This window comes from Sminthopsis crassicaudata, chromosome 5 (assembly GCF_048593235.1).
Source record: "Sminthopsis crassicaudata isolate SCR6 chromosome 5, ASM4859323v1, whole genome shotgun sequence".
Lineage (NCBI taxonomy): Eukaryota > Metazoa > Chordata > Mammalia > Dasyuromorphia > Dasyuridae > Sminthopsis > Sminthopsis crassicaudata.
The window spans coordinates 202743658-202766937 of NC_133621.1; the positions used below are offsets into that span (position 1 = coordinate 202743658).

The 23280-nt window shown below is 33.3% G+C and overlaps 1 pseudogene; it reads left to right on the top strand.

Annotated features, from left to right (window-relative positions):
• The first annotated feature begins 8440 nt into the window (after positions 1-8440).
• LOC141543933 (THO complex subunit 4-like) lies at positions 8441-22651 on the top strand (annotated as a pseudogene).
• Positions 22652-23280: the final 629 nt, after the last annotated feature.

Below are 23280 nucleotides of genomic sequence, written 5' to 3' on the forward strand. Positions count from 1 at the left end.
TTTGGATCAAATACTAGATTGCTATAGACCGTGATGATTGTTTTGTATGTATCTAATATATTCCACTGATTCACCACTTTATTTCTTAGCCAGTACCAAATTGTTTTTGATGAGTATTGTTTTATAATATGATTTTAGATCTAGTACTGCTAAGCCACCATCCTTTGTATTTTTTTTTCATTAATTTCCTTGATATTCTGGACCTTTTGTTCTTCCAGATGAATTTTGTCATTATTTTATTCTAGTTCTACAAATAATATTTTGGCAGTTTTATTGGTATGGTTCTAAACAAGTAGACTATTTTAGGCAGAATTGTAACTTTTATTATATTAGCTTGGCTATCTATTCATGAGCAATTGATGTTTCCCCAATTGTTTAGATATGATTTAATTTGTGTGAGAAGTATTTTGTTATTGTGTTCATATAGTTCCTGGATTTATCTTGGCAAGGAGACACCCAAATATTTTACTTTTTCTACAATTATTTTTAATGCAAGTTCTCTTTCTATCTCTTGCTGCTGAGCTTTGTCAGTAACATATAGAAACGCTGATGATTTGTGTGGGTTTATTTTATATTCTACAACTGCTAAAGCTGTTAATTGTTTCCAGTAGGAATTTGGATGATTTTCTAGAATTGTCTAAGTATATCATCATGTCATCTGCAATGACTGACAGTTTTCTTTCTTTATTACCTATTTTAATTCTCTTAACTCTTTTTCTTTTGTTATTGATAAAGCCAATAATGTTGGCTAGTACAATGCTGAATAATAGTGGTGATAATAGGCATCCTTGTTTCACTCTTAATCTTATTGGGAAAGCATCCAGCTTCCCTACATTACAAATAATTCTTGCTGTTGATTTTTAGATAGATACTTCTTATTATTTTAAGAAAAGCTCCATTTATCCCTATGCTCTCTAGTATTTTTTAATAGAAATCGGTGCCGTATTTTGTCAAAAGGTTTTTCTGTATCTATTGAGATTATCATATAATTTATTTTGGTTTTGTTATTGATATGATTGATTATGTTAATTTAATTACCATAATTTGTTCAATAGTTTTCCTGATATTGAACCAGTCCTATATTCCTGGTAAAGATCCCACTTGGTCATAGTGTATTATTTTGCTGATAAGTAGCTATAATTGCTTTGCTAATATTTTATTTTGCATCAATACTTATTAGGGATATTGATCTGTAATTTTATTTTTATGATTGGGTTCTTCCTGGTTTGGGTACCAGTGTCATATTTGTGTCATAGAAGGAATCTGGTAGGATTCCTTCTTTACCTGTTTTTCCAAATAGTTTACATAGTATTGGAAATATTTATTCTTCAAATGTTTGGTGGATGTAAAGATGGCTTGTTCAGTTTCTTTTTCTAAAATGGGACTGTTTAAATAGTTTATTTCCTCTTCTATTAATTTGGGCAATTTGTATTTTTGTAAATATTCATCCATTTTGGTTAGATTGTCAGGTTTGCTACCAGAGTTGGGTAAAATAGCTCCTAATTATTGCTTTAATTTCTTTTTCATTGGTGATAAGTTTACCCTTTTTATTTTTGATACTGGTGATTTGTTTTTTTTTCTTTTCTTTTTTTCTAATCAAATTACCCAAAGGTTTATCTATTTTGTTGGTTTTTTAATAAAATCAACTCTTAGTTTTATTAATTAGTCCAGTAGTTTTCTTAATTTTAATTTTATTAATCTCTTCTTTGAGTGTCAGAATTTCTAATTTGGTATTTAATTGGGAGGTTTTAATATATTATTATTCCAGCTTTTTTAATTGATGCACAATTCATTGATCTCCTTTTTCTCTATTTTATTCATTTAGCTATTTAAAGATATAAAATTTCCCCTAAGAACTACTTTGACTGAATCCCACAGGCTTTTGGAATGTTGTCTCACTATTGTTATTTTCTTGGATGAAATTATAATATCTGGGTTAGCTTTCTGGAGATCCTCTGGACGGGTCTTTGATCACAGCAGGAGAGTCACCATGAAGATGGTCAGGAATAGAGTCTAAAGTCTTTATTGTTTCTTTACAGTCTGTCTCCTTCACAGTCTGTTCACTCTGACTGTGTCCCCAATTCTCTATACCCTATTACAATTACATCATTTCAGCATACTGAGTATATGTGAACTAGAAAACCATTATATCACCATACTATGTGCTAAGTATATGTAAACTAGAGAACCATCATTTTATCAATCACACTGAGTTAAGACCTTGTTGTAAGTATCCTTGTTTCAAGTATACTTCACCAGAATTCACCCACCCTCTACATGAAATTATGGATTGTCTCTATGATTTGTTGTTTGACTCATTCATTCTTTAGAATTAGATAATTTAATTGCCAATTGGATTTTAGTCTATCTTTCTCTGGCCCTTTATATAATATAATTTTTATTGCATTGTGGTTTTTAAAAAAGAACTATTTATTATTTCTGATTTCTGCATTTGATTGTGAAGTTTTAATGCCCCAATATATGGTCGGTTTTTGTGTGGGTGCCATGTAATGCCAAGAAAAAAGGTGTATTCCTTTCTGTCTCTATTCAATTTTCTCCAGAAGCTTATCATATCTAAGTCTTGTGGGATCCTAAAACCTCCCTAATTTCTTGTTTATTTTGTGTTAAATTTCTCTGATTCTGAGAGGGGAAGATTGAGATTTCCCACTAATATATATTTTTGCTGTCTATTTCTTCCTGTAACTGGCTTAATATCTTCTCTAGGAATTTGTATGCTATACCACTTGGTGAATATACATTTAATATCATAACTATTATTTATGATACCATTTATCAAGAATATTATTTTTCCTTATATCATTTAATTAAATCTGTTTTTATTTTTGCTTTATCTGAGATCAGAATTGCTACCTCTGTTTTGTTTTTTTTTAACATCAGATGAAGCATAAGTTCTGCTCTAGCCGTTTACCTTTACTTTGTATGTGTCTCTCTGTATGAAATGTGTTTCTTATTTTAAAAAAAATATTGTAGGATTCCGTTTTTTAATCCACTCTACTATTTACTTCTTTTTTATGAGAGAGTTTATCTCATTCACATTCACAGTTATGATTACCAGCTCTGTATTTCCTTCTATTCTATTTTCTCCTCTGTATTTACTTCTGTTCTCTCTTTCCACCTGTTCTTAGTAGTGTTTCCTTTTTTATTTTAGCTACCCCACTCACTATCTTATCTTCTCTCATACCTTCTCTCTTTTCTTAGTATAGGTTTTTTTTAACCCACTCCACCCACTACTTATCTTCTATCATCCTTCCCCCCTTGTTTTATCTTTTTTCCTTAGAGTTTCTGCCCTTTCTTCTATCCAGTCTCTCCTTTTTCTTTCATCTTTACTTCTTTATGGGATTAGATAAATTTTATAACCAAAACTGATGAGATCAAGCTTCAAATAATGTTCATCCCCTTCTCTTCTTTTCCTCAGCTGTAACAAGTCTTTTGTACCTCTTCATGCAATCTAATTTGTTCCATTATGCCTCCCTTTTTACCCCTTAATGTCTTTTTCTTTTATATCATCACATCAGAATCCATTCATAACAACATACTTCATCTACATGATGCCTCCTCTGTCTACCCAGTAACAGATATAGATCTAAAGTGTTATATTTCTCCATCTAGGGAAATAAACAGCTTAACCTTAAATCATGTGTGTTTTTTCCCCTGTTTACCTTTTTATGTTTCTCTTGAGTCCTGTGTTTGAAAATTAAATTTTCTTTTTTCAATAGAAATGATTGAAAGCCTTTTATTTCATTGAAGATTCATTGCCTTTCCTGAAAGATGATGCTCAATCTGGTTGCATAATTAATTCTTGGTTATGACCCTAGGTTCTTTTCCTTCTAGAATAGGATAGTCCAGGCCCTCTGATCCTTTATTGTAGAAGCTGCCAGATCCTGGGTAATCTTGATTGTTGTTCTTTGATATTTGAATTGTTTCTGTCTGGCAGCTTGCAGTACTTTTTCTTTGAGATTGTAGTTCTGGAGTTTTGCAACAATGTTCCTTATGGTTTTCTTTATGGGATCTCTTTCTGAAGGTGATCAGTGCATTGTTTCAATGTCTATTTCCCCTTCTGTTTCTAAAAATATCAGGATAGTTTTCTTTGATGATCTCTTGAAGAATGTTATCCATTTGGTCATAGCCTTTGGGTAGGCCAATAATTTAAAAATTGTCTCTTCTGGATCTATTTTCCAGGTTATCTGTTTTTCCAATGAAGTATTTTACGTTTTCTTCCATTTTTTCATTCTTTTTAGTTTGCTTGATTATTCTTGATCAAAAATTAGCTTACATTTGACCCATTCTAGTTTTTAATGTGTAGTTTTCTTGAGTTGACCTTTGCATTTTTTTCCATTTTTTAAAATTCTACTTTTGAAGGTGTTATTTTATTCAGTGTTTTTTTTTTTTTTTTTTTTTTTTTTTTTTTTTTTTTTTTTGCACTTGGCTAATTGTATTTTTTAAGGAGTTTCCTTCCTCTTTCAAGTTGTTGACTGTCTCTTGCATATTTCTTATTTCTTTTGTCATTTTTTCTTCTACCTCTGTTATTTGCCTTTATCGACTCTTTCCAGGAAATAGCTTGGTTTCTCAGAATTTGCCTTCTGAGCTGCTGTTGCTAATCTGGTGTGATTAAGACTGTCACTAGCTTTCCCAGACTCTGTCCTTTTACCCTAGTGAGACTGAAGTCTTTCCAATCTATCTTGAGCAGCAGAGTGGTTTCATTCCATCAAACTCTTTTCAGAGGTTTCATGTGGTTTTTTAAGGGAAACTACGAGAACTTTAATAGCTTCCTGTCTTCACTCTGACATCTTGGCTCCATCCCCGGAAGTTTCAGCACTCTATTTAGAGGGTACCAAATTCCTAATTCATGACTGATAAAATCTAACTAACCATCTGGACATCAAACTCTCAGCAGTCCCTTCTGCCACCCTCCCCCCAAGTTTTTTGCTCCCTTCCTTTATACTCTTGATTTTAATCTCTTTCTCAGGAAACAATATTGAAACATTACAATTGTTACAGGAAAAATGCTTCTGCAGACTGATTATTTTTGGTTCAGGGATTTGAAGAAAGAAGCACATAAAGCTGGGATGATCCTTTCAAGTTTATTGAGCATTTACATTCAAGAGCCTCTGCAACAACACCTTGGCATATTCAGCAAACAGCAGGATATGTTCTTGGTATAAGTCCATGCAGAGGCTTTGTTCTTAGGCTTTTTATATATTGTTGTTATTGTTTTTCCCTGAAATTGTTCAATGAGAGGATAGACTGAAAGATGCAGGATGTATCTCAAGTAGTAAGTAGCATAAAAAGTTCAACCAAGATGGAATTAACAGCTAGCCTGCCACACATGATTTTTGATCTAGTTAGAATATTCTATGAGGTTCTTGCCTTTAAATGCAACTATAATCCATTTAACTCATAATGTTCCTAACTGCAATCACAATCCATTTAGCCCATAGACATGATATTATATTGCACTATGATTCTATTCAAAATTCTTGTGGTTTCCTAGAACTGAAGTTCCCTTCATTTACCGGCTCTCCCATATATTTTATCTTCCTAGTAGAATGTAAATAAAATATAGGTTCCCTAAGTGGGGAGACTCTCTCTCACTTTGTATTTGTATGTAACCCTAGGACCTTATAAAGTGCCTGGCCCACAGTGTATTTAATAAATCCTTCTTGATTAATTGATTTAAAGCATAAGAAAAAGATAGTTTTATTCATAATTCAAATAAAAGTGTTTATTCAATGAAAAGGGAAAGGAATACTTGAGAATTGTAATAAAGAGTAACTGAATCATAAATTATTATAACTGGAAGATATATCATCCAATCTTTTCCACCTATTACATAATTTGGATTGAAATTGATTCTATTCCCTGTTTTCACTTATTAAACTCATCTGTCAATCTGTTTTCCTCTATTGTCAGTGACAAAGATCAGAGACAAAGCTTGGTATTATCAAAGTTATTATCAAATTATTTTTTTATCAAATTATTATCAAAGTTATTATCAAAGTAGGAAATATAATTGTCCAATTTCATAAAGCAATTTGGAGTTTCCTGGAGAAAAATTCTATAGAAATGCAAAGTACTAATTATAAAAAATAACATTTTATATAAGATACTTTAAATTTTCTTCTTATTGCTTTCATAAAGTTAAAATTTTGATAAAGAACTACATAGGGGTTTTCACTCATTGATCTGAGGATAGGTGGACAGCTAACATGAGCAATGGATACAACCTCAGATTGGGTCAGGACGACCTGAGTTTAAATGCAAGCTCAGACACTTCTAGCTATGCAATCCTGAGAGGCTTTCTTATTTATACAATGAGGATAATAATATCATCTTCCTTCCATGGTTGTTGAGACGATCAAAAAAGAAAATAATCATAAAACACTTGGCATATTGTAAAGTGCTCCATGAATGTTTGTTATTACTATTATAATTTCCTTTCAAAGATTTTAAATCTTTTCATCAGACTATATCATAGTCATTTTGACTTTCACAAGACACCTCTAAAATATCATTCTTTTAAACAGATTTAAAATATTGAATTAATATATTTAATATCACTAGTATTTAATTTAATATTACTATTAAAACACTATAGTTATAGCAAAACTAGAGTTAATTTTAAGTGTATAAATCACTGTGAATCACAAATAGTATTTTCACTCTTTTTGTTGTTTCCTTGCATTTTGTTTTCTTTCTCATTTTTCTCTTTTTGATCTGATTTTTCTTGTGCAGCATGATATTTATGGAAATATGGATAGAAGAATTGCTCATGTTTAACATATATTGGGTTACTTGCCATCTAGGGTGAGGAGTGATAGAAAAGGAGGGAAAATATAGAACAAAAGATTTTGTAAGGGTGAATGTTGAAAGTTATCCATGTATATATTTTGGAAAAAAAAAAGCTTTAATTAAAAAAAAAGTTGTACTTTCCACTCATTCCTGCTATAATGCTTTATTATCACACAGTTTTCATTTTTTTTCTTTCTTTTTTTATTAATTTTTTAATTATAATTTTTGACAGTACATATGCATGGGTAATTTTTTTACAGCATTATCTCTTGTACTCACTTCTTTTCTGAATTTTCCCCTCCCTCTCTTTACCCTCCCTCCCCTAGACAATAGGCAATCTCATACATGTTAAATATCACACAGAGTTTTCAAAGACTGTGTCCATAATGGAGAAGCAAGCCAATGGACTTTGAGTAGAGGTGAGATCTGTCATTCTAGAAGCAGCCTAATGCAACATCTCACCCACCTTCCTTCTAGAGCCTCAGATTTCAAAGTATATAAATAAGCTCATAGCGAATGACCGTGATAGCTCTCTGAACTGCCAATACTAGGCCACAGAATAGAGAAGAAGGTATGTTATATGACAGGCAGGATGGGGCAACATGGGTTGAGGAAAGGAAGGGAAATGCTGTGTGGCATACCATTAATCCTAAGGGAAAGTATTTAGCATACAGCTAGGGCTAGTTCTGACAACCAAAAATTCAATTGGAATATACTTAGACATGTGAACTATCAATTTCCTAGTGTGGGAGGAGGACAAGAAACTTTGAAATTCAGTTCCAGAGAAACCACCAGAAAAGAAGCCAGAAAATGAGTAATGGGGAAAGGGAGGAGGTGGGAGAAAGGAACTGAAATCACAAAGCTCTTGGGAAGAAGAAAACTTAAAAATCTTGAACACAAGGAAAAAAGAAAATCAACAGGGAAAAAAAATAACAGCAGAAGAGAATATAACCTCCAGGTAGAATGAGTTCAGGCATCCTTGAGTAAATTGTGCAAATCAAAGGAAAGCAATTTGAAATGATAAGGCAAAAGGCTTTAACATCACTTTGTCAGTAGTTATTCTAGAAGGCTGTCTCAGTTCACCAAACAGCAAAAGTAGTGACTGAAGAATGTTAGAAGAATTTAGAACCACAACAAGCTATTTCTGAATGGTTTAAAAGAGAAATGATGATTATAAGATCAAAATTTATGGCCTGTAGAACAAAAATAATGGGAGAAATAGAAAAGCTTAATCCATGATGACATGACTCACCATAGAAACAAAAGAAAAAATGATAGATTAGTAACATAAATGCATAGACCTAGAGGACTCTCCAGAAAAAAAAGCAAAATCATAACATTAAAAGAAGACATACAAGGGGCAGAGTCAAGATGACAGAAAGTAGACAGAACATTGCCTGAGCTCTCCCCAGCTTCTCTCAGAATCAAGGCTACATCAAGCTTCTGAAGAGATTTTGGAGTGACAGAACCCGCAAACATTCAGAATATAATGATTTTCTAGTTTAAGATATTTTGGGAAAAAACTTCAGAAAAGGTCTGTTTCAATTGTGCAGGGGAAAATGTAGCCCAGTGCAGGAATGACCAGGGAGGCCTGATGCAAAGAATGTAGTGGGAAGCTTTTAGCCAAAGTATGGCAGCACTGGCTACTTTGTCCTTGTTCAGAAAAGCAGTGGATCAGCAGCCTCCAATAAAACTACAAAAGGCAAACCATGAGCCACCAAATCTCAGCATAACAAGTGGTTCTTGGTCAGGCCCAGCTAGTACAGTGGAAAAGCCTGCAGCACCACTGATCCCAGCAAAGTCACTGAAAGACCCATGTTTCTCTGCAAAAGAAGCTTGGAACAATCTCCCCTGTGCCCTAGGAGCATAGCTCAACTTTCTAAAATGAACTAAAAAAGAGAAAATAGCTCTCACCATAGAAAGTCACTATGAAGACCAGGAAAATAAGAACACAAATCTGAAGAGGACAGCAAAGGCAAAATGCTTATAGGAGAAGCCTCAAAGCAGGATATGAACTAGTCTCCAGTTCAAAAGGCTCTCTTGGAAGAATTCAAAAAGGATCTTAAAAGAAAGAGATGAAATATGGAGGAAAGAGGAATATATACAGAATTATGAAAGGTTTTTTTTTGGGGGGGAAAGTCAATAATTTGGAAAAGGAAGCCCAGAAATTGAAGGAAAAATAACTCATTAAAATAAATTTGGTGAAATGGGAAAAATATAGTGAAGAAAACAATTTCTTAAAAATATATATTTAGCAAAATGTAGAAAAAACCCAACTCCTTAAAAATAGAATTGGCAAAATGGGGGGAAAATTCATTGAACAAAATAACCCCTTTAAAAATACAATTGCTCAAATGCAAAAGGAGGTTAAAAAAAGCTAACTGAAGAAAATAATTCACTAAAATTAGAACTAGACAAATAGAAGTGAGTGACTAAATAAGGCATTAAGGAGCAAACAAAATGACAAAATTTTAAATGGAAGAAAATGTAAAATATTTTATTGGAAAAACAACTGACCTGAAAAATAGATTCAGGAGACCAAATCTAAGAATTATTGAACTACCTAAAAGCCATGATGAAAAAAATGGAACCTGGACAACATCTTTCAAGAAATCATCAAGAAAAACTGTCTTGATATCCTAGAACCAGAAGGCAAAATAGTCATTGAAAGAACCCACTGATCACCTCTTGAAAGATACCTCAAAATGAAAGCTCCAAGGAATATTGTCACTACAGCCCAGGATTATCAGATTAGGGAGAAAATCATACAAGCAGCTAGAAAGAAACAAATCAAATATAGAGGAGCCACAATCAGGGTAACCCCAAAACTAGCAGCTTTCACATTAAAGTATTAGAGGGCCTGAAATATGATATTTTGGAAGGCAAAGGATCTTGGACAACAATTAAGAATCAACTGCATAACAAAATTAAGCATTATCTTAATGGAATATACTTAGAGGGTGTAGATATAAATTGATTTTAATATAGTGATTAAAAAAAAACTAAGGGTTGAAAAGGGATTGTACTGGGAAAATAGAAAAAGGGAGGTAAAATGGGATTAATTAGATTATATCATGAGGTACAAAAGACCTATTACAATTGAGGGAAAGAAGGAAGGAGAATGAAGATAGTTTGAACCTTAATTTCTTTTTTTATTATAGCTTTTTAATAAAAAAACACATAGGTAATTTTTCAACATTAACCCTTGCAATATCTTCTGTTCCAAATTTTCCCCTCCTTCCTCCATCCCCTCCCTTACATGGAAGGTAGTCCAATACATGTTAAATATGTTGAAGTATATGTTAAATCCAATATATGTATACATATTTATAATTATCTTGCTGCACAAGAAAAATAGGATCAAGAAAGGAAAAAAAAAACCTGAAGAAGGAAAATGAAAATGCAAACAAACAATAAGAGAAAGAGTGAAAATGCTATGTTGTTGTCCACACTCATTTCCCATAGTTCACTCTCTTCATTACTGAACAATTGGAACTGGTTTGGATCATCTCATTGTTGAAGAGAGACACATCTATCACAATTGATCTTCATATAGTCTTGTTGTTGCTGTGTATAATAATCTCCTGGTTCTGCTCATTTTTCACTTAGCATCAGTTCACGTAAATCTTTCCAAGTCTCTCTGAAATTATCCTGATGGTCATGTATAATAACATAATAATAACATTCCATAACATTTATATACCACAATTTACTCAATCATTCTCCAATTGATAGGCATCCATTCAGTTTCCACTTTCTAGCCACTACAAAAAGGGCTGTCACAAACATTTTTACACATGTAGGTCCCTTTCCCTTCTTAAAGACCTCTTTGGGATATAAACCCAGTAGTAGCACTGCTGGATGAAAGTGTATGCACAGTTTCGTAACTTTTTGAGCATAGTTCCAAATGGTTCTCCAAAATGGTTGTATTTGTTGAATTTTAATTTCATTAAATTTGGCTCAAAGAGGAAATAACATACATACTTTGTTTGGTGTAGAAATTTGCCTCACTCTATAAGGACATAGAAGGAGAAAGGAAAAAGAAAAGGGGAGGGTAGACATAAAAAGCAAAAGGAATAAGAAAAATGAGTCTGAAAAAAGGGAGATCAGATTGAGGGAGGTGGTGGGCAGAAGAAAATCAGTAATGAGGAGGGAAAGGATGAAAGGAGAGAGAAAATATAACCTGGGAGAAATAGGATACATACAATTAGTAATCTTAACTATGAATGAGAATGGGATGAGCTCTTCCATAAAACAGAAGCAAAGAGCAGAATGGATTAAATGCCAGAAGCCTACAATATGTTATTAAGAATACATTGAAGCAGAAAGATACATACAGAACAAAAGTAAAAGGGTGGAGCAGAATCTATTATGCTTCAGCTGAAGTAAAAAAAATAAATAAAAATTAAAAAAAAAAGTAGGGGTACTGATCCTAATCTCAGATCAAGCAAAAGCAAAAATAGATCTAATTAAAATAGGGTAAGGAAGGAAATTACATCTTGCTTAGGAGTACCATAGATAATGTATTAATATCAATACTAAACATACATGCATCAAGTGTTATAGCATCCAAATTCCTTCAGAAACAGTGAATTACAAGAAGAAATAGATTGCAAAAGTATACTAGTTGGATATCTCAACTTCCCCCTCTCAGAACCAGATAAATCTAACCACAAAACACACATGAAAGAAGGGAATAGAATTTTAGAAAAGTTAGGTATGGTAGAGCTTTGAAGAAAATTGAATGGGAATAAAAAAGAATATATCTTTTTCTCAGTTGTACCTACACAAAAACTGACCATATATTAAGGCATAGAACCCTCAAAATCAAATGCAGAAAGGTAGTAATAGGAAATTCTATAAGAAATGATGAGCAGTATGATTTCAGAAAAATGTGGAAGATTTATATGAACTTATACTAAATGAAATGAGACATTGTTTACAGCAACAAGAAGATTATATGATGATCACTTGTGATGGATTCAGTTCTTTTCAACAATGAGGTGATTCAAAGCAATTCCAATAGACTGGGATGGAAAGTGTCATCCACATCCAAAGACAGAACTATGGAAACTGAATATGGATCAAAGGATAGATTTTCACCTATTGCTGTTGTTTGTTTGTTTTTCCTTTCTTGCACTTTTTCCCCTTTTAACATATTTTTCTTGTGCAGCATGATTAATATGAAAATATGTTTAGAAAAGTTGCAAATGTTTAACCTATATTGGATTGCTTGCTGTCGAGCAAGGGTAAGGAGGAAAGAGGGAGAAAATTTTGGAACATAAAGTTTTCCAAAGGTGAATGTTGAAAACTATCTTTGCATATATATGGAAAAATAAAATACAATGAAAAAGTAAATATTTAACAAAAATAAATAAAATATAATAGAACATATAAAGAAAAATAAAACATGTTCACTATGCAAGAAAAATATATTGATCTCAAAGACAAGATGTGTAGAGACATATTAAAGATTATACTTCCCTGAGAATGATATAAGATTAAAAGAAACCTAAACACCATAATATAAGAAACAATACAAGAAAAATTTTTAGATCACCACCAGAAAAAAAAACAAAGGCCAAGAATATATAAATATTATATAAATATGTAAATTCCATGAAACATAGTGGTTAAATTTAACAACTGAATTCAGGAATAATTTCAGAAAACAATCAAAAGAAAGATCTTTAAACACAAAGGAAGTGCAATTCAAATAAAACAAGACTATTCTGCAGTGACCAGAAAATTCCTGGAGAATAATTCCTAGAGTAAGTTATTTTGTAAATCTGATTTAACCATAAATGAAAAAGATAGATATTCAACAATAAAGAAGTATTTGAAACTTCCTTAAAAAGAAAACAAACCTTGAGAGATCATTTGCTTCTTTAAGATCTCAGAAAACAGAAATTCAGGAAGTGAAAAGAAATGCAGCATCCCAAGTTAACAATGGCCACAGAATGACAACAGGGAGGCTAGTAAGAGACTTCTTCCTAAATGTACACAAGGAGATCTGATGAAGGTGAAAGTGGCATTGTGGACAGAATGTGTGACATCCTCTCTATAGGTAAATCAATATTTTTGTGGGACTACATAACAAAATGAGAAGATATGTGCAAGTAGGGAAAGCAAGAAGATATAGAGGAGAGTGTGGAATATGCACAGGTCAAATCAAGGGCTAGCCATGATGGAGAGATGATCCCTATTATCTCAAGAAGAGAAGAGCCTACAAGGGATTGGGTGAGGAGAACAGGAAAACTAAGGGAAAGGAGGGACCTGGCCTCTGAGAGATAGTGGGAAGAAAGGTTCCACTGACACATACTTTCATAGATGAAGAAATGTATTCTGTGAAGAAAGATGAGACCATGATTTGATATGGTCAAGGGGATTTGGTGCTTGAAAAACTACTCATCCTTCTGGGGAAAGGAGAATTGGAACTTCTAGGAAACTAAAACTTGAAAACATGAAAACATGGCCCTAGGGAGTAATTTTGAGGCATATGGGGGGGGGGGAAGATAATTGGGTATAGATCAGTGGTGAACTGCATAAATAGGGACAAGATATTGATAGAACTCATATCATGGACTAATCTATTCTTGGACCCTGCAGGAATTGGTATTGTTCTGGGAGTGACATAAAGTGGAAAATGGGAATCCATGGGGAAAGCTTAATAAGACAGTGGTAGAAACTACCTAGAAGGAAAATCTCAGGAATTTGGAAGCTTTAATTGAATGAAGAATATAGAGAATAAAAAGAGAGTAAGAGAAATCTTGTCAGAAAAGAGGATAAAAAAATTCAAAAACTAATAATCAGGAGAAGGTAGAATCTATTGAATAAGAACGGAAAACCAAGGAAAGAATTAAATAACCAGATAAAATCAGGAAAGAAAAAGAAATTAATATGCAAAACTTCCCCTCTCCAAATGGGGAAGTATTAGAAGGGAGAGGAAGAGAGTCAGTGGGAATAAGGAAGATAGAACTCGGTTTACAGAAGAAGAAGGGAGAAAATAATAACTTGAAAAAAGACCAATAGTAGAACAAATGGGGGAAAATATAAACATAAACTTTAATGTAAAAGTATTAAACAATGTAAGAGGTATGAGAGTGATAAGAAAACAACTTTATAATCAGTTGATTGCAAACTTTTTAAAACATTTAAACACAGACATATATATATATATATATATATATATCAAATGAGTCAAAAAAAGTAGAATTGAAATCATGCTATCTCACAAAGCAAAATCAAACATTAAAAGAAAAAAAAAGAATAAACAAAGAAGACATTTTTAACTGAAAGGAACCAAAGACACTAAAGCAGTATCATTCATAAACTTGTAGTTGGAATATTTTGGATACATTAGCATCAACATTCATAAAGGAAACATTAGCTAGGCTACAAAAAAACAGAGACAGTGATAAAACAGTGGTAGGAGACTTCACCATTCCTCTCTCAGTTTTGGATAAGCTTACAGATAAAATTGCTGGAGAGGCTAGACTTAAAAGGCTTATGGCATATTCTAAATTAGACTGCCAAAGAATATTCATATTTCTATTAAAAGAATTCAATTAAATTTTTTAAAAAATAGATCCTTAATTTACAAATAGTTTTCAAAAATTAGGAAAGAAAGCATCCTACCAGAATCCTTTAATGAGACAAATATAGTTCTTATAACCTAAACAGGGAAAAGACAAAACCAAGGAAAAATTATAAACCAATATCATTACTGAATATTGACTAAAAAAATTTTAGCGTCTTATTAAACATTCCACAACATTTTAAGCAAGAAATCGTTTATTATGATTAAGTAGAACTTTGGAACAATCAATATAATTGATCATATTAAAAACTAGAACATCCCAAACCTTTATGGTCATTTACTGAGCTCCAGAAAAAAGCCTTTGATAAATGCATCACTTATCTATGCTAAAAATGCTACAAAGTACAGGCCTAGAGGAATCTTTTTAACATGATAAAAAAGAATCTATCTTAAACCAAAAGCAAGGCTAATTTACAATATGAATACATTAGAATCTTTTCCAACTGAGAGTAAGTCAAGGATTTCCATTTTCTCTACTATTATTTGAGATAGTTCTGGAAATGTTAGCAATAACAATAAAACAAGAGAAATGAATTAGAAAGATAAAGACAGTTAAAGACTAGAGAAATTATTCTTGTTTGCTGATGGTTTAAAATTTTATTCAAAAATCAATAGCAATAATATACAATAATAATAATAATAATAAAACCTAAGGAATCAAAATAAAAATGGAAATCCCACTCCAAATAACTTCAAAATACATAAAATCTCATCATTGACCTCACAAAGGACATAAAAAGAACTTGTATAAACCAATTACAAATGTACTCCTTAAAGAAATAAAAAAAAAAATACTAGTTATCTAGAAGAATATTCAGTGCCTATGGCTCAGCCATGTCAATATGTTAAAAATGACAATACTACCAAAGTTATTTTATATTTTAATGCTGTATTAATCAAATTTCCATAGGGATACTTTATAGAACTTAATAAATTAATAACAAAATTGATTTGGCAATATAAAAGATCTAAAATAGCAAGGATGCATATGTACTGTCAAAAATGTTATAATTATAAAATAAAATAAAAATTTAAAAAAATATTAAAAAAACAATAAAATAAAATAAAATAGCAAGGAAATTTATGAAAAGAATAGGAATGGATATAGGGGGAAAGGACAGGAGAAGCACTTCCAGAACTCAAAATATATTATAAAACAGCAGCCATCAAAACCATCTGGTATCATTTAAAACAAAAAGAAAGAAAAGAAAAACAAGATAGATAAATGAAACAGTTTCGACAAGGGAGATTCAAAAAGTAGAAAATATAAATTACCTAAGAAAAACTTCTTGCTGATAAAAATTGCCTGGAAAAGTATAAAGCAGAAATTAAACTTAAATCAATACTTGACATCATGATGAAGTGGGATAACAAATACTAATTCAAAATACAAGAGACAAGATGCAAGGTATATGGGAAGAATTCACAGTGGCATTCTCTTTGCCAAAAAGAACCTTTATTATGAGAAGAGATTACAGACAAAATGAAGAAGTACAATATATACAGGAGTATTAAATATGAAAGAGATTCAGGAAAGCATATAGTTAGGAAAGGGGTTTTCAACAATTCACAAAGGAAAAAGACAAGTTCTCTAGTAAGCCTCATAATTAACCAGGAGAAAGGGAACATGCCATGAGGTGTTAGTACATTATTGACTGGCAGGCAAAATCTATAGAGGAATTTACTATCCTAAAAGAGTTAGTTAGGGGGACTTCCGGCCAAGATGGCGGCGTGGAGGCAGACAGCTGCTTGAGCTCCTCGTTTTCTCTCAGAACTTACTTCATGACAGAGTTAATGCTTGACCAGAAAGAAATCTACAAATAATCACCAAGAGAAGACATCCTTGAAATTCACCAGAAAAAGGTCTGTGTTTGCTTGGGGGAGGGTCAATCAGACTGGGTGCAGACTGAGGGCAGTCAAGCCAGAGCAAGACAGGTAGCTCATACAGCTCAGACTGGAGGGGGAGGGGTATGATCTCTGCCACTTCTGCAAAAAGGCTTTTACCCCAGGGTGGAAACCCCATCTTGGCAACAAGCCAGGATCAGTGGAGAGGGTGTAAACACCAGAGATGAAGATTAAAACCCCGGAAAGCTAGTGTCTCTCAGAACCCGGCTACCCTCAACCCCCACCTGGAGTGACTCCAAGTTCTCAGAGCTTCAGAGCACAGATGCAGCGCAGCCATCGCTGTCTTGTTAGTGCCTCGCTGTTGCCCTCTCCCCCAGTCTGTAGAGGAAGCCCATTAATACCATCCAGCTCCATCCCCCCCCCAAAACAGACCAATTGTTTCTCTTGTCAATTTGTTTTCTTCCATTCCCACTCTGACAAAATGAACAAAAAATTCAAAAGGGCTTTAACTATTGACAGCTTCTGTATGGAGAGAGAGAGCAGACTTCAAACACTGAGGAGACTAAAAACAGACTGTCCCGAGAGGAATCCCCTAAGGGGGATATGAGCTGCTTCTCAATACAAAAGAATCTCATAGAGGAAATCAAAAAGGCTCTCACAAGAGAGCTAGAAGAGAAATGGGAAGCTTGGCAAGAGAGCCTGGAGAAGTCATCCCACGTATTTAAAGACAGAGTGGATAAAGAAATCAAATCATTGAGAAACAAGATTAGTGAGCTGGAAAAGGTAAACAACTCCAAGGAAAACAGGATTAGTGAGCTGGAAAAAGAAAACAGCTCTCTAAAAAATAAAATGGATAAAATGGGAAAAAATTCCATAGAAGATAAAAACTCAATTGGACAATTACAAAAAGATATAAAAAAAAGTGAGTGAAGAAAATACATCATTGAAAATTAGACTCGAACAAGTAGAAATGAATGACTCAAGGAGAAACCAAGAGGTAGTCAAGCAAAACCAGAGAAATGAAATAATTGAAAAGAATGTCAAGTACCTTATTAGAAAGGCAACAGACCTGGAAAACAGATCCAGGAGAGAAAATTTGAGAATAATCAGACTCCCTGAAAAATGTGAGGAAAAAAGGAGCTTGGACACTATTTTCGAGGAAATTATCAAAGAGAACTGCCCAGACATTTTGGAAACAGAGGGTAAAATAGACATTGAAAAAATTCATCGATCACCTACTGAAAGGGAACCTAAAATCAAAACGCCAAGAAATATAGTGGCCAAGTTCAAGGACCATCAGACAAAGGATAAAATACTGGAAGCTGCTAGAAAAAAGCAATTCAGATATGGAGGAGCCACAATAAGGATAACCCAGGATCTAGCAGCGTCCACATTAAAAGAATGAAGGGCCTGGAACATGATATTCCAAAAGGCTAAGGAACTTGGAATGCAGCCAAGAATAACTTACCCAGCAAAAATGAGCATTGTTTTCCAGGGAAGAAGATGGACATTTAATGAAATAAATGAATTCCATCTATTCTTGATGAAAAAATTAGACCTACATAAAATGTTTGATCTTCAAATACAGAACTCAAGAGATATCTAAAAAGGTAAAAAGAAATCTTGAGAACTATACTTCTGTTATAAAAAAATGTAAAGAACGTATGTATAATTTGTCCTGGAAACTAGAGGTGGAAAGGAAATTATATCATAAAAAAGTGTAAAGTGATGGTACTACAACTCATGAAGAGGCAAAGGTAACCTATTATATCTGAGAGAAAGAAAGGAGGGAGATGAACATAGTGTGTATCAATAGACATATTTGATTTATGGTGAAACTTCTTCCACTTCATTGAAAAGTGAGAGGGAAGGGGTAAGCTAAGGGGAAGGGAATACAGAAATTGTGAGGAAAAGGGGTAAAATAAGGGAAGTAACTTTAAGGTGGGGGAGGGATACTAAAAAGGGAGGACTGTTAAAAGCAAGTGGTGTTCACAAGTTTAATATAGAGGGGTAAGAGGGAAGGAAAGGAGAAAAGCATAAGCAGTGGTTAACAGGATGGCAAGCAATATAGAATTAGTCATTTTAACCATAAATGTGAATGGGGTAAACTCCATCCTAAAGAGGAAGAAGTTAGCAGATTGGATCATAAGTCAGAATCCTACTATATGTTGTTTATAGGAAACACACCTGAAACAGGGTGATACATTCAAACTAAAAGTAAAAGGGTGGAGCAGAATCTACTATGCTTCAGACAAAGCCAAAAAAGCAGGGGTAGCCATCCTCATCTCAGATCAAGCAAAAATTGATCTAATTAAAAGAGATAAGGAAGGGCATTATATCCTGCTAAAGGGTAGCATCAATAATGAAGCAGTATCAATATTAAACATATACACACCAAGTGGTGCAGCATCTAAATTCTTAAAAGAGAAATTAAGAGAGCTGCAAGAAGAAATAGACAGCAAACTATAATAGTGGGAGATCTCAACCTTGCACTCTCAGAATTAGATAAATCAAACCACAAAATAAATAAGAAAGAAGTCAAAGAGGAAAATAGAATACTAGAAAAGTTTGATATGATAGATCTTTGGCAAAAGCTAAGTGGAGACAGAAAGGAGTATACTTTCTTCTCAGCAGTTCATGGAACCTATACAAAAATTGACCATATACTAGGACATTAAAAACCTCAAAATCAAATGCAATAAGGCAGAAATAGTAAATGCATCCTTTTTCAGACCACAATGCAATTAAAATTACATTTAATAAAAAGCCAGGGGAAAATAGATTAAAAAATAATTGGAAACTAAATAATCTTATACTAAAGAATGATTGGGTAAAATAGCAAATCATAGACATAATTAATAACTTCACCCAAGAAAATGACAATAATGAGACATCATACCAAAATGTGTGGAATACAGCCAAAGCAGTAATAAGGGGAAGCTTTATATCTCTACAGGCCTACTTGCATAAAATAGAGAAAGAGAGGGCCAACGAATTGGGCTTACAACTAAAATTGCTAGAAAAGGAACAAATTAAAAACCCCAGACAAACACATAACTTGAAATTCTAAAATTAAAAGGTGAGATTAATAAAATTGAAAGTAAAAAAAAAAAACTATTGAAGTAATTAATAAAACTAAGAGTTGGTTCTATGAAAAAAACCAACAAAATAGACAAACATTTAGTAAACCTGATTAAAAAAAGGAAAGAGAAAAAGCAAATTGTTAATCTTGAAAATGAAAAGGGAGAACTCACCACTAATGAAGAGGAAATTAGAACAATAGTTAGGAGCTACTTTGCTCAACTTTATGCCAATAAATTCAATAACTTAAATGAAATGGAAGAATACCTTCAAAAATATAGCTTGCCCAGATTAACAGAGGAAGAAGTAAGTAGTCTTAACAGTCCCATTTTAGAAAAAGAAAGAGAACAAGCTATTAACCAACTCCCTAAGAAAAAATCCCCAGGACCAGATGGATTTACATGTGAATTCTACCAAACATTTAAAGAACAACTAACTCCAATGTTATATAAACTATTTGAAAAAATAGGGATTGAAGGAGTCCTACCAAATTCCTTCTATGACACAGACATGGTACTGATACCTAAACCAGGTAGATCGAAAACTGAGAAAGAAAACTATAGACCAATTTCCTTAATGAATATTGATGCTAAAATCTTAAATAAGATATTAGCAAAAAGACTTCAGAAAATCATCCCCAGGATAATACACTATGATCAAGTAGAATTTATACCAGGAATGCAGGGCTGGTTTAATATTAGGAAAACTCTTAGTATAATTGACTACATCAATAACCAAATTAACAAAAAACATATGATAATCTCAATAGATGCAGAAAAAGCATTTGATAAAATCCAACATCCATTCCTACTAAAAACGCTTGAGAGTATAGGAATAAATGGACTATTCCTTAAAATAATAATGAGCATATATTTAAAACCATCAGTAAACATCATATGTAATGGCAATAAACTAGAACCTTTCCCTGTAAGATCAGGAGTGAAACAAGGTTGCCCACTATCACCATTACTATTCAATATAGTACTAGAAACGCTAGCCTCGGCAATAAGAGCCGAGAAAGAGATTCAAGGAATTAGAGTAGGAAACTGGAAACTGAGTGGATGCCCATCAGTTGGAGAATGGCTGAATAAATTATGGCATATGAATGTTATAGAATATTATTGTTCTGTAAGAAACAAACAGCAGACTGATTTCAGAGAGGCCTGGAAAAACTAACATGAACATATGCTAAGTGAAATGAGCAGAATCAGGAGATCATTAAACATGGCAACAACAAGAATATATGATGATCAATTCTGGTGGGCGTGGCTCTCTTCAACATTGAGATGATCAAACCAATTCCAATTGTTCAGTGATAAAGAGAACCATCTACACCCAGAGAGAGGATTGTGGGAACTAAGTGTGGAACACAACATAACGTTCTCACTATTTCTGTTGTTTGCTTGCATTTTGTTTTCTTTCCCAGTTTTTTTTTTCCCTTTATTGATCCAATTTTTCTTGTGCAACAAGATAACTGTATAAATATATATACATATATTGGATTTAACATATATTTTAACATATTTAACATGTATTGGACTACCTGTCACATTAGAGAGGGGGTGGGGGGAAAGGAGGGGATAATTTGGAACAGAAGGCTTTGCAAGGGTCAATGTTGAAAAATTACCCATGCATATGTTTGTAAATAAAAAGCTTTAATTTTTTTATAAAAGTTAATTAGCTATAACAAGGAGAAAGACTTCTTGAGGCATTGGGGGGAAGATGGGAGAAGAAAGACACTACATGGCAGAACACAGTGGTGGATTAACCTCAAAAGGGATTCAGCAAAGATAATGTAGGCCATGGGTAGATGTATAAGGAAAATTTAGCTTTGAGGATTTGACATCATAACTTGGCTTTGTGATTAATTACAGTAAAGTGGGGTTTCCCAAGACCTCCACAGAGGTAAGCCTATAAGGCTGAGCTGATCCTCATCAATGCAACTTTTCTGTTTGCCTCAGGGAATATTATAATTTTATCAGTACTTCAGGCTTTTTCTAGTAAACTCCACCTAATTATCCAGGAGCTCATCAACCATATTCCCCAACACATTCTAAATGAATATGCAATCCTAATATTACTGATCAGAGTATATAAAAATTTAGTTGAGTTCATGCCAGCTGTGCTTGACAAGATGGATTTGTACCTGGACAGCATCATTAAACTCAAATGGAATTAATAGGATAGGCAGAGTAGAGGCCAGGGCAGTGCTAGTTGTGGCTCAGAACTGCTGGGGTAGCTGAGGAACTCAGGAGGCAGCCAGAGTGAGCCAAGGATTGGGGCTCTCTGGAACAGGCTGGCCATGATCACAGGAGATGCTCGTAGTGGTAGCAGGAACCAAGTCCCATCCTAAAGTGGACCAAAACAGCTTTCAAATAAGTGACAACACAACCTATTAGACAAAACTTTGGAGGCAGGGCTGGCATTGCAACAAGTGGGAAATTACTAGTCTCTAATCTGAATCTTGGGATCTCTGATGCAGATATCCGGGAGTTATTTGCTGAATTTAAAATTGAAATCTATACATTATGATCTGCCTGGCCAGAACTTAGGAACAACAGATGTTCACTTTGAGTGAAAAGCACATGCTATGAAGGTCATTGTGAAAATTGGATGAGGGTTTAGTTTCCACAGACATATATTTTTAAAAAAATCATAGAAATGAAAATTAAATCAAAGTAATGAAACTGAAACCTAAGAAATGAAATCTAAAATTAGATGGATGTAAAACAAAGGAAACAAACTTATAGAGGGACTGCCAATTGTCATTCACAGGGAACTATGACCAAATAAAGTCAATGGCAATGGGAAATGTAATCAGGGGTCAGGACTTACTTTCAGGTGAAATTAGGCATTTCTGATGGGCTGTAACCTCTGGACTTGTTAGACAAAGAATTGTCTGTGCTTTTGCACTTCACGGATGTGCCTACTATCTAGATGCCAGTTCTTTCAAGAATGTAAACAGAGTTCTTTTCCTGGATTCATCAATTAATTAATGGAGTTCTTGGTAAAACACTTATTTCTTATACCATGAAACAGTATAATGGTGTCCCTTTGGATGGTCACCTTTTAAATAATCAGCTTAATCACAGGTTGACACGCAATGAAGACCTGCACAGAGTATAGAAGTAAAAAAAGAAAAAAAAAACCAAAACATCGCTCTGGAGGTTTTGGTGATAAATGTTGCACCAGAGAGGATGCTGTGAGGACAAGAGAGGAGGAGGCAAAGGGAGAGGCAGAAGCTCAAAACAACAGCTTTTCACAGAAGAAGATGCACAATTGGATGCTTATAATGCTAGGATGGATATCTGTTAAACTAGCCAACATATTCCCTGCATGATACAGGACTTTTCCCCTTTCTGTTTGAGGGCAAAGTAGAGGACTGGAGCTCTGTTTTCAATGATGGATTTTTTTTTTAATATTTTGAAATAGAATTTAAAACTCATGTAAAGGTTTTTTTTCCCCTTGGTTTGTTTGTTTTTGTTTTGCTTTTTGTCTTTTTAAATTCTGAAACAGATCTGTTTTACTGGTTGGTATTGTGGAGAAAGTGACATTTTTCATCTTTTCCATAATAAAATAGAAATTCATATAGAAAAAAAAGAATAAAAAATTAGGAGAGAAGCAATGTATTTCTCATAATTATAGGAAGGATCTGTTTTCTTAAATAAACAAGAAAGACAATTACAAATGAAAAATAAATAATTTTGATTACATTAACCCGAAAAACTTCTGCACAGACAAAATTAAAGATTAGAATGGATATGATCAGATGGGGGGGGAATCTTTGGTCAAATTCCTTTAATAAAGATTTGATGTTTGACAATATAAGCATATAAATAATTACTAAAATACATAACAATAGCCTAATATTTCCCAATAGATAAATAGTCAAAGCATATGAACAGTTTTCAAAAGAACTGCAGAGTATTAACAATCACATGAAA